Raw genomic sequence first — 12,657 nt, forward strand, 5'->3', positions numbered from 1 at the left:
TTACTTACTTACTTACTTCACACACGACTGTTCACACACGACTGTTCACACACAACTGTTCACACACGACTGTTCACACACGACTGCTTGCATGTTCACACGACTGTTCACACACGACAGTTCACACACGACTGTTCACACACGACTGTTTACATGTTCACACGACTGTTCACACACGACTGTTCACAGACGACTGTTCACACACGACTGTTCACACACGACTGTTTACATGTTCACACGACTGTTCACACACGACTGTTCACACACGACTGTTCACACAACTGTTCACACACGACTGTTCACACACGTCTGTTCATATGTTCACACGACTGTTCACACACGACTGTTCACACACGACTGTTCACACACGACTGTTCACATGTTCAGACGGCTGTTTACACACGACTGTTCACACACAACTGTTCACACACAACTGTTCACATGTTCAGACGGCTGTTTACACACGACTGTTCACACACGACTGTTCACACACAACTGTTCACATGTTCAGACGGCTGTTTACACACGACTGTTCTCACACGACTGTTTACACACGTCTGTTCACACACGACTGTTTACATGTTCACACGACTGTTCACACACGACTGTTCACACACGACTGTTCACACACGTCTGTTCACACACGACTGTTTACATGTTTACACGACTGTTCACACACGACTGTTCTCACAAGACTGTTCAAATGACTGTTCACACACGACTGTTCACACACGTCTGTTCACACACGACTGTTCACACACGTCTGTTCACACACGACTGTTCACACACGTCTGTTCACACACGTCTGTTCACACACGACTGTTCACATGTTCAGACGACTGTTTACACACGACTGTTCACACACGACTGTTCACACGACTGTTCACACACGACTGTTCACACACGTCTGTTCACACACGTCTGTTCACACACGACTGTTTACATGTTCACACGACTGTTCACACACGACTGTTCACACACAACTGTTCACACACGACTGTTTACACACGACTGTTCACACACACACACACACACACACACACACACACACAAACACACGTCTGTTCACACACGACTGTTTACATGTTCACACGACTGTTCACACACGACTGTTCACACACGACTGTTTACACACTACTGTTCACACACGTCTGTTCACACACGTCTGTTCACACACGACTGTTTACACACGACTGTTCACACACAAATCTTCACACACATCTGTTCACACACGACTGTTCACACGACTGTTCACACACAAATGTTCACACACGACTGTTCACACACAAATGTTCACACACGTCTGTTCACACACGACTGTTCACACACGACTGTTCACACACGACTGTTCACACACGACTGTTTACATGTTCACACGACTGTTCACGTTCAGATGACTGTTTACACACGACTGTTCACACATGACTGTTTACACACGACTGTTCACACACGACTGTTTACACACGACTGTTCACACACGACTGTTTACACACGACTGTTCACACACGACTGTTTACACACGACTGTTTACACACGACTGTTTACACACGACTGTTCACACACGACTGTTTACACACGACTGTTCACACACGACTGTTTACACACGACTGTTCACACACGACTGTTTACACACGACTGTTTACACACGACTGTTCACACACGTCTGTTCACACACGACTGTTTACATGTTCACATGACTGTTCACACACGACTGTTCACACACACGACTGTTCACACATGACTCTTCACACGACTGTTCACACACGTCTGTTCACACACGACTGTTCACACACGACTGTTCACACACGTCTGTTCACACACGACTGTTTACATGTTCACACGACTGTTCACGGACGTCTGTTTACACACGACTGTTCACACACGACTGTTCACACACGACTGTTCACACGACTGTTCACACACGACTGTTCACACACGTCTGTTCACACACGTCTGTTCACACACGACTGTTTACATGTTCACACGACTGTTCACACACGACTGTTCACACATGACTGTTCACACACACACGACTGTTTACACACGACTGTTTACACACGACTGTTCACACACACACACACACACACACACACACACACACACACACACACACACACACACACACACACACACACACACACACACACGTCTGTTCACACACGACTGTTCACACACGACTGTTTACATGTTCACACGACTGTTCACACACGACTGTTCACACAAGACTGTTTACACACTACTGTTCACACACGTCTGTTCACACACGACTGTTTACACACGACTGTTCACACACAAATCTTCACACACGTCTGTTCACACACGACTGTTCACACGACTGTTCACACACGACTGTTCACACACGACTGTTCACACACGACTGTTCACACACGACTGTTTACATGTTCACACGACTGTTTACGTTCAGATGACTGTTTACACACGACTGTTCACACACGACTGTTTACACACGACTGTTCACACACGTCTGTTCACACACGACTGTTTACATGTTCACATGACTGTTCACGGACGTCTGTTTACACACGACTGTTCACACACGACTGTTCACACACGACTGTTCACACGACTGTTCACACACGACTGTTCACACACGTCTGTTCACACACGTCTGTTCACACACGACTGTTTACATGTTCACACGACTGTTCACACACGACTGTTCACACATGACTGTTCACACACACACGACTGTTTACACACGACTGTTTACACACGACTGTTCACACACACACACACACACACACACACACACACACACACACACACACACACACACACACACACACACACACACACACACACACACGTCTGTTCACACACGACTGTTCACACACGACTGTTTACATGTTCACACGACTGTTCACACACAACTGTTCACACAAGACTGTTTACACACTACTGTTCACACACGTCTGTTCACACACGACTGTTTACACACGACTGTTCACACACAAATCTTCACACACGTCTGTTCACACACGACTGTTCACACGACTGTTCACACACGACTGTTCACACACGACTGTTCACACACGACTGTTCACACACGACTGTTTACATGTTCACACGACTGTTTACGTTCAGATGACTGTTTACACACGACTGTTCACACACGACTGTTTACACACGACTGTTCACACACGTCTGTTCACACACGACTGTTTACATGTTCACATGACTGTTCACACACGACTGTTCACACACGACTCTTCACACGACTGTTCACACACGTCTGTTCACACACGTCTGTTCACACACGACTGTTTACATGTTCACACGACTGTTCACACGACTGTTCACACATGACTCTTCACACGTCTGTTCACACACGACTGTTCACACACGTCTGTTCACACACGACTGTTCACGTTCAGATGACTGTTTACATACGACTGTTTACACACGACTGTTCACACACACACACACGTCTGTTCACACACGACTGTTCACACACGACTGTTTACATGTTCACACGACTGTTCACACACGACTGTTCACACACGTCTGTTCACACACAACTGTTTACACACGACTGTTCACACACAAATCTTCACACACGTCTGTTCACACACGACTGTTCACACGACTGTTCACACACGACTGTTCACACACGACTGTTCACACACGACTGTTCACACACGACTGTTTACATGTTCACACGACTGTTTACGTTCAGATGACTGTTTACACACGACTATTCACACACGACTGTTTACACACGACTGTTCACACACGTCTGTTCACACACGACTGTTTACATGTTCACATGACTGTTCACACACGACTGTTCACACACGACTCTTCACACGACTGTTCACACACGTCTGTTCACACACGTCTGTTCACACACGACTGTTCACACACGTCTGTTCACACACGACTGTTTACATGTTCACACGACTGTTCACACGACTGTTCACACATGACTCTTCACACGTCTGTTCACACACGACTGTTCACACACGTCTGTTCACACACGACTGTTCACGTTTAGATGACTGTTTACATACGACTGTTCACACACGACTGTTCACACACGTCTGTTCATACACGACTGTTCACACACGACTGTTCACACACGACTGTTTACATGTTCACACGACTGTTCACACACGTCTGTTTACACACGACTGTTCACACACGACTGTTCACACACGTCTGTTCACGTTCAGATGACTGTTTACATACGACTGTTCACACACGACTGTTCACACACGTCTGTTCACACACGACTGTTCACACACGTCTGTTCACACACGACTCTTCACGTTCAGATGACTGTTTACATACGACTGTTCACACACGACTGTTCACACATGTCTGTTCACACACGTCTGTTCACACACGACCGTTCACACACGACTGTTTACATGTTCACACGACTGTTCAGACACGTCTGTTTACACACGACTGTTCACACACGACTGTTCACGTTCAGATGACTGTTTACATATGACTGTTCACACACACGACTGTTCACACACGACTGTTTACACACGACTGTTCACACACGTCTGTTCACACACGACTGTTTACATGTTCACACGACTGTTCACACACGACTGTTCACACACGACTGTTTACACACGACTGTTCACACACGACTGTTCACACACGACTGTTCACATGTTCACACGACTGTTCACACACGACTGTTCACACACGACTGTTCACACACAACTGTTCACACACGACTGTTCACACACGACTGTTTGCATGTTCACACGACTGTTCAAACACGACTGTTCAAACACAACTGTTCACACACGACTGTTCACACACGTCTGTTCATATGTTCACACGACTGTTCACACACGACTGTTCACACACGACTGTTCCCATGTTCACACGACTGTTCACATGTTCAGACGACTGTTTACACACGACTGTTCTCACACGACTGTTTACACACGTCTGTTCACATGTTCACACGACTGTTCACACAGGACTGTTCACACACGACTGTTCACTGTTACGACCCTGCATTTCCCTTGCTCGCCTGCTGGGGGCGGTGTTCTTCAGGAGGGCGTGGGAGATCGCACACTCCTGTTACCTGCTCTCGATTTGATTGTGGAGAGGATAAAACTTTGGATTCCACCCTCTCCACGCCACTTCGTCCAGGGGATTGGCAGCCTCTGGAGGAGTCACTTGTTCTTGCGACATTTATATTTGTTTACAGACCATATCAACCTTTTTCTTATTCCCCATCTGGATTATGATTTTGTCCCCTTATGATTTTGAACCCTAGACTTTGTTATCTTAAGTTGTTTACACTTTTGTTGTAAGCTAATAAAACTTCTTGCAAGTATTTTTTTTGTACTTGTATCCCTTTATGTACGGTCGAAACGAGCTGGCCGTAACATAAATTGGAGTCTCGTCCGCGATCCTATGGGGGTAGGAAACGTTGGTAAGTATGGGTTGTATGTGTGTATGTTTTTGTGAATGGATTCCTTTATAAATGAGAACTCTGGTGAGTTAGAGTGTTTCCAGCTGGATTGTGAATACAATCCTTCCAACGGAGCACTGTTTGTTGTTTTGTTTTGTTATTTTGTCTTTCTTGTTTTTGGAGGTTATCCTGGGTGGAGATTAACTCTCTGTAGGGGGTTCGCTTCCGGACTTTCAGTTTGACTGATTGTCGCGGAGTTCAGCGTTTAATGTTGCCTCGAGCCCGGTACATCTCTGAAGACCAGGTAGGATTTAGTTAGTGTTTTTCTGAGTTAGGAGCTGGAGTTTTCTCATATTGTAAACGGTAAATCCATTTTGCAAAAATAAATTGTCGCTTTTGTGTTTAGTGCGGTTTATTTTCGCGCGTACACTGTGTTTTGACTTGTGGGAAGTCTTTAGAAGTTTTTTGAATGAGCATGCGTTGCGTAATACAGTGACGTAGTGTTTTGAAGTAGTGGCTTATGGGAGTTGTATTTCGGGTAAACAGCGTTTCACGTGTAGTAGTTAGTGGTCTCGTTTTGTGATTGTGCGTATACATATACGAACAAAATGTCTTCGGTGATAGAAGATTTCTTTGCGTGTCCATCAGAAGCTTTGTTTGAGAGTTGTACAAAGGAGCAGTTGGTGCAAATCGCCGAACGCTTCAGTGTCGATTTTACTTCTCAGGTACTTCTCAGAGGCTGAAGGAAACAATGGTGACTACTCTAAAGCGGTCACTTGTTGATAGAGGAGTTATAGAGGTAAGCACTGAGTTAATTACTCCCAGTGAATCGTTTGTGTCTACTCCTGCTGAGGTTTATAGTGAAAGTGAGACGAAATTTCCAGAATTGTCTTTGCAAGAGAAGCAATTGTGTTTAGATGCCGCGAAAATTCGTGCTGAACGTGATGATCGCGCTATGAAAGAGCGAGCGGTAGAGAGAGAATTCGAAGAGAGAAAATTAAATCATCAGTTAGCCATGAGGAAAATGGAGCTTGATTTAGAAGAGAGAACGCTTCAGTTAGAGAGGGAACGTGACGAGAGAACGCTTCAGTTAGAGAGGGAACGTGACGAGAGAGCATTTGAGATAAAAAAGTTGGAGTTAGAATTAACAGCAAAGACAGCTGAAGCTTCACAAGCGAATGTGCCTCCTGTTCCACAACAGCATGCGAATGCAGGTGAACCTGTGTTTGATGTTCACAGAAATATGAGGTTAGTGCCACCATTTTCTGAAAAGGAAGTGGATAAATATTTCTATCACTTTGAACGTGTTGCTTTATCCATGAAATGGCCGAAAAGCTTTTGGACTTTATTATTACAGTGTGTGTTCACAGGTAAAGCTCGGGAAGTTTATTCAGCACTCTCATTGGAACAGAGTGGTGAGTATGATGTTGTGAAATCTGCTGTGTTACATGCATATGAACTCGTGCCTGAGGCATATCGTCAGAAATTTAGGACTTTGAGTAAAGCTGATGAATGTACTCATGTTGAATTTGCCAGAGAAAAAGAGAACTTATTTGATCGTTGGTGCACTTCAATGAAAGTTACAACTAAAGAGCAGGTAAGGGAATTAGTACTCTTAGAGGAGTTCAAACATTGTTTTCCTCATGTTGTAGCTACACATCTCACTGAACATAAGGTGAATACACTTTCTGAAGCCGCTATCTTGGCTGATGAATTTGTGTTAACCCATCATGGGTCATTCAGTTCAGTTGGTATTAAAACTCACAATATGAGTAAGTCTAAGTCTTGTTTTCAACCTAAGACAAAGTCTCCTGTGTTGAGTAGGAATATTAAGTCGACAGATGCTGAACATTTTAGTAAACCTGTACTCTCACGAGACATGGTTTGCTTTTATTGTAAAAAGCCTGGTCATAAAATATCTGACTGTCAGATACTCAAGAAGAAAGAGAGATTGTCGAAATCTGTTGCTTTGGTTTCTACCTTACCAGTTACTGTTGACATTTGTGATGAGAAAGATTGTCATTTATCTGGTTCTAGGGATAAATTTGATAAAAAAAGTCAGGGTATAACTTCTGTTGATTATACACCCTTTTTCACTGAGGGAAATGTGTCATTGCCTGGTTCAAATTAAACGGTGCCAGTGCGTCTTCTTCGAGATACAGGGGCTGCGCAGTCGTTTTTGTTAGAGGGAATTTTACCCTTGACTTCTGAAACCGCTACTGGAACTCATGTACTAGTGCGAGGTTTTGAGATGAGGTTCGTTGAAGTGCCTTTGCATCGCATCCATCTTTCCTCTGCCGTTGTATCTGGTGAAGTAGTAGTTGGTGTTCGTGCTGCATTGCCAGTGCCTGGGATTACATTTATTCTGGGAAATGATTTAGCTGGTGGGAATGTTTGGGGACGGAGTGATGTGGCAGCTCCGCCCATAATAGCCTCAATACCTAGTAAAACTGATGTTGGAAATGGCAAAGAATTTCGAGATTTGTTTCCAGCATGTGCAGTTACTCGATCAATGGCTAAACCATTATCTGAAAGTCAAGTTGAAGTTCCACTGCATGACACCTTCTTTTATACTGTTAATACAGGTGAGTCAGGATCTGATGTGTCTAAATGTCTTGGGCAAAGAGACCTGAAGTCCTGCTCTTCGTTGACTTCTGACCAGAAAGATTTGACAGTGCTGCAAAGTGACTCTGCGGATACATCTCAGGTTCTGTCCACTCCCGAGAAAACCAATGTTGATCTCTCTGATGGTGATGACTACCCTTTGACTTCTTTGTTGCAGATTTCTTGAGAGGATTTAATTCGAGCTCAACAAAGTGATGACAGTCTTAGACCTTTATTTTCTGCAGTAGGGTCTAAGAAGTGTTCTGATCCTCTCTCCTCTTCGTACTTTCTTGAAGATGGGTTGCTTTGTCGGACAGTGGTCCTGCGTAAAGATATTTCTCTAGAACCTAAAACTCAGATTGTGGTTCCTTTTATAGTGAGGGACTCTGTGTTGCATTTAGCTCATCAGGGACTTGCTGGCCATACCGGAGTTCGTAAAACATATGATCGGGTCTTACGACAGTTCTATTGGCCTAAGGTGAAACGAGATGTGGCAAAACATATTCAATCTTGTCATACATGCCAGATCACCGGTAAGCCAAACCAAAAAGTTCCTGTTGCTCCGTTGCAACCTATTTCCGTCGTGTCCACTCCTTTTGAACATTTGGTAGTTGACTGTGTTGGTCCTTTGCCTCGGTCCAAGACTGGTCACCAATACCTTTTAACCGTTATGTGTCAGACTACTCGTTATCCGGCTGCTTATCCGTTAAGGTCCATTACTACTAAATCTGTCTTGAAGGCCCTCACTAATTTCATGTCGACCTTTGTAATTCCTAAAGTCATTCAGTCCGATCAGGGTTCGAACTTCATGTCGAAACAGTTCTCAAAAGCCCTGCGTCAACTTCGAGTAAACCACAATATTTCTAGCGCTTATCATCCGCAGAGTCAAGGAGTCCTTGAGAGGTTGCATCAAACCTCGAAGTCCCTATTAAGGTCATATTGTGTAGAACTAGATGCGGATTGGGAAGAAGGTCTGCCGTTGATGTTATTAGCGATACGTGAGGTAATCCAAGAAGGTCTTGGGTTTAGCCCGAATGAATTGGTGTTCGAACATGTAGTGAGAGGACCTATGGCTGTGTTAGCTGAGGAGTGGCGTATGCCTAAACTATCTGAAAACATTTCGGATTATGTGAGCGGATTTCGGCGTAGATTATATGAGGCAAGAGCTCTCGCTAAAAAGAAGTTGAGTAAGACTCACCTAAAGATGCGACAACGCTTTGATAGGAAAGCTAAGTTAAGAGAATTTCAGGTGGGTGATCAAGTACTCGCTTTGCTGTCCCTACCTGCTAATCCGTTTCAAGCTAAATTTACAGGCCCTTACAGTGTAGTTAAACGTCTTTCTGATAACAATTATCTGTTGAATACTCCTGACCGGAGGAAAAATGTACAAGTTTGTCACAGTAACCTGTTGAAATTGTATACAGCTCCTGTTCATTCTGTTACTGTTAATGTGGTAAACATTTGTGACTCTCTTTCAGAATCATCTCCTCTCTCTCACAAAACGAGTGGGTATTCTTTGGAGAATGGTGATGAGGACGAGGGTTTTCTTTCTCGAGAAAAAGTTGACGGGCGACTTAAAAACTCTGAGATTCTTTTTAACCTGTCGTCTCATCTTTCTTATTTGACGGAGAAAGAGAGGAGTGATGTCACTGAGTTGGTGGTATCATTTCCCTCTCTTTTCCTTGATGTTCCTGGGCGCACCTCTATTATAGAACATGATATAGATGTAGGAACCTCATGTCCCGTTAAACAGAACACCTATCGAGTCAATCCTATTAAAAGAGATTTGCTGAAACAAGAGGTGAATTATCTGCTTGCTCATAATCTGGCTGAATCTAGTTTCAGTTCGTGGAGTTCTCCTTGTGTTTTAGTAAATAAACCTGATGGCTCATATCGCTTCTGCACAGATTATCGGAAACTTAATAACCTGACAAAGCCGGACTGCTTCCCGTTACCTCGAATTGATGATTGCATCGATCATGTTGGCTCTGCCTGTTATGTCAGCAAATTCGACCTCTTGAAGGGGTATTGGCAGGTGCCTTTGACTAGTCGGGCGAAGGAATTATCTGCTTTCGTTACGCCTGATGCTTTCCTACAGTATGCGGTTATGCCTTTCGGGGTTCGAAATGCACCTGCGACTTTTCAGCAACTCGTAAACCGTATACTGTATGGAATGTCAGGATGTGAGGCATATCTTGATGACATTGTGTTGTACAGTTCATCTTGGTCTGAACATCTTGACCAGATCAAAGAACTGTTTTCTCGTTTAGCCAAAGCTAATCTTACCATTAATCTCGCTAAGTCCGAATTCGCGAAGGCAACCGTTACCTATTTAGGTAAGATAGTGGGAAATGGGTGTGTAAGACCCATTGAGACTAAGGTCGAAGCTATCTGTAATTTTCCCGCTCCCACCACTCGTCGTGAACTCCGACGGTTCCTTGGAATGGTGGGATATTATCGGAGTTTTTGCGAAAATTTTGCCAGCGTAGTCTCACCTCTTACCGATTTATTGAGTCCGAAGTTGTCTTTCCAGTGGACTGAACCTTGTCAGCAAGCTTTCGAAAATTGCAAGGCTTTGCAGGCGTGTGCCCCTGTTTTAACAGCTCCAAACTTTGACAAAGCCTTTTATTCTTGCAATCGATGCAAGTGCTTGTGGTACGGGTGCTGTTCTCCTGCAGGAGGACTCAAACCAGGTTCAACATCCTGTAAGTTACTTTTCTAAGAAACTTAACCGACATCAACAGGTATATTCTACCATTGAGAAAGAAGCTCTTGCGCTAGTGTTGGCTGTTCAACATTTTGAAATATATCTAGGATCAATTGCTGCACCGATTATTATCTATACGGATCATAATCCTTTGGTCTTTTTGAATCGGATGAGAAATAGAAATCAGCGACTCATGCGATGGAGTCTTATCTTACAACCTTTCCATCTCGAGATCAAACATATTCGAGGAAAAGACAACGTTATAGCTGACGCACTGTCTAGAGTTTAACGTAATTTTTGTATTGTCCGTTCTTTTCTTTGCATCTCTAGGGCCCAGAGGTGTTGAGGAATGAAGAGAAGACGACATACCTCTAGATCACCAGAACTTTTATTGTGTTTGTTCTGGGTAGTGCTTAACTGTTTTTTTTCCCTTTGTTTTGTGTTTTAGATTCGTTGCCGAATCTTTTTTTTTTGTAGGGAGGTGTTACGACCCTGCGTTTCCCTTGCTCGCCTGCTGGGGGCGGTGTTCTTCAGGAGGGCGTGGGAGATCGCACACTCCTGTTACCTGCTCTCGATTTGATTGTGGAGAGGATAAAACTTTGGATTCCACCCTCTCCACACCACTTCGTCCAGGGGATTGGCAGCCTCTGGAGGAGTCACTTGTTCTTGCGACATTTATATTTGTTTACAGACCATATCAACCTTTTTCTTATTCCCCATCTGGATTATGATTTTGTCCCCTTATGATTTTGAACCCTAGACTTTGTTATCTTAAGTTGTTTACACTTTTGTTGTAAGCTAATAAAACTTTTTGCAAGTAAATTTCTTGTACTTGTATCCTTAATGTATGGTCGAAATGAGCTGGCCGTAACATCACATGTTCACACGACTGTTCACACACGACTGTTCCACACCACTGCTCACACACGACTGGTCACATGTTCACACAAGTGTTCACACACACACACACACACACACACACACACACACACACACACACACACACACACACACACACACACACACACACACACACACACACACACACACACACTGTGACTGTTCACATATGACTGTTCACACACGACTGTTCCACACGACTGTTCACACACGACTGTTTACATGTTCACACGACTGTTCACACACGAAAGTGTTCACACACGACTGTTCACACACGACTGTTCACACACGACTGTTCACACACCACTGTTCACACACCACTGTTCACACACCACTGTTCACACACGACTGGTCACATGTTCACACGACTGTTCCACACGGCTGATCACACACGTCTGTTCACACGACTGTTCACACACGTCTGTTCACACACGACTGTTCACACACGTCTGTTCACACACGACTGTTTACACACAACTGTTCACACACCACTGTTCACACACGACTGTTCACACACGACTGTTCACACACCACTGTTCACACACCACTGTTCACACACGACTGGTCACATGTTCACACGACTGTTCCACACGGCTGATCACACACGTCTGTTCACACGACTGTTCACACACGACTGTTCACACACGTCTGTTCAAACACGACTGATCACATGTTCACACGACTGTTCCACACGACTGATCACACACCACTGTTCACATGTTCAGACAACTGTTCACACACATGACTGTTCACACACACACGACTGGTCACATGTTCAGACAACTGTTCACACACATGACTGTTCACACACCACTGTTCACACACGACTGGTCACATGTTCACACACGACTGTTCCACACGACTGTTCACATGTTCAGACAACTGTTCACACACGACTGTTCACACACGCGACTGTTCACACACCACTCTTCACACACCACTGTTCACACACCACTGTTCACACACGACTGGTCACATGTTCACACACGACTGTTCCACACGACTGTTCACACACGACTGATCACACACCACTGTTCAC

Source organism: Siphateles boraxobius, unplaced genomic scaffold, assembly GCF_051911475.1.
Source record: "Siphateles boraxobius isolate OS27281-9 unplaced genomic scaffold, OSU_SipBor_1 54, whole genome shotgun sequence".
NCBI lineage: Eukaryota > Metazoa > Chordata > Actinopteri > Cypriniformes > Leuciscidae > Siphateles > Siphateles boraxobius.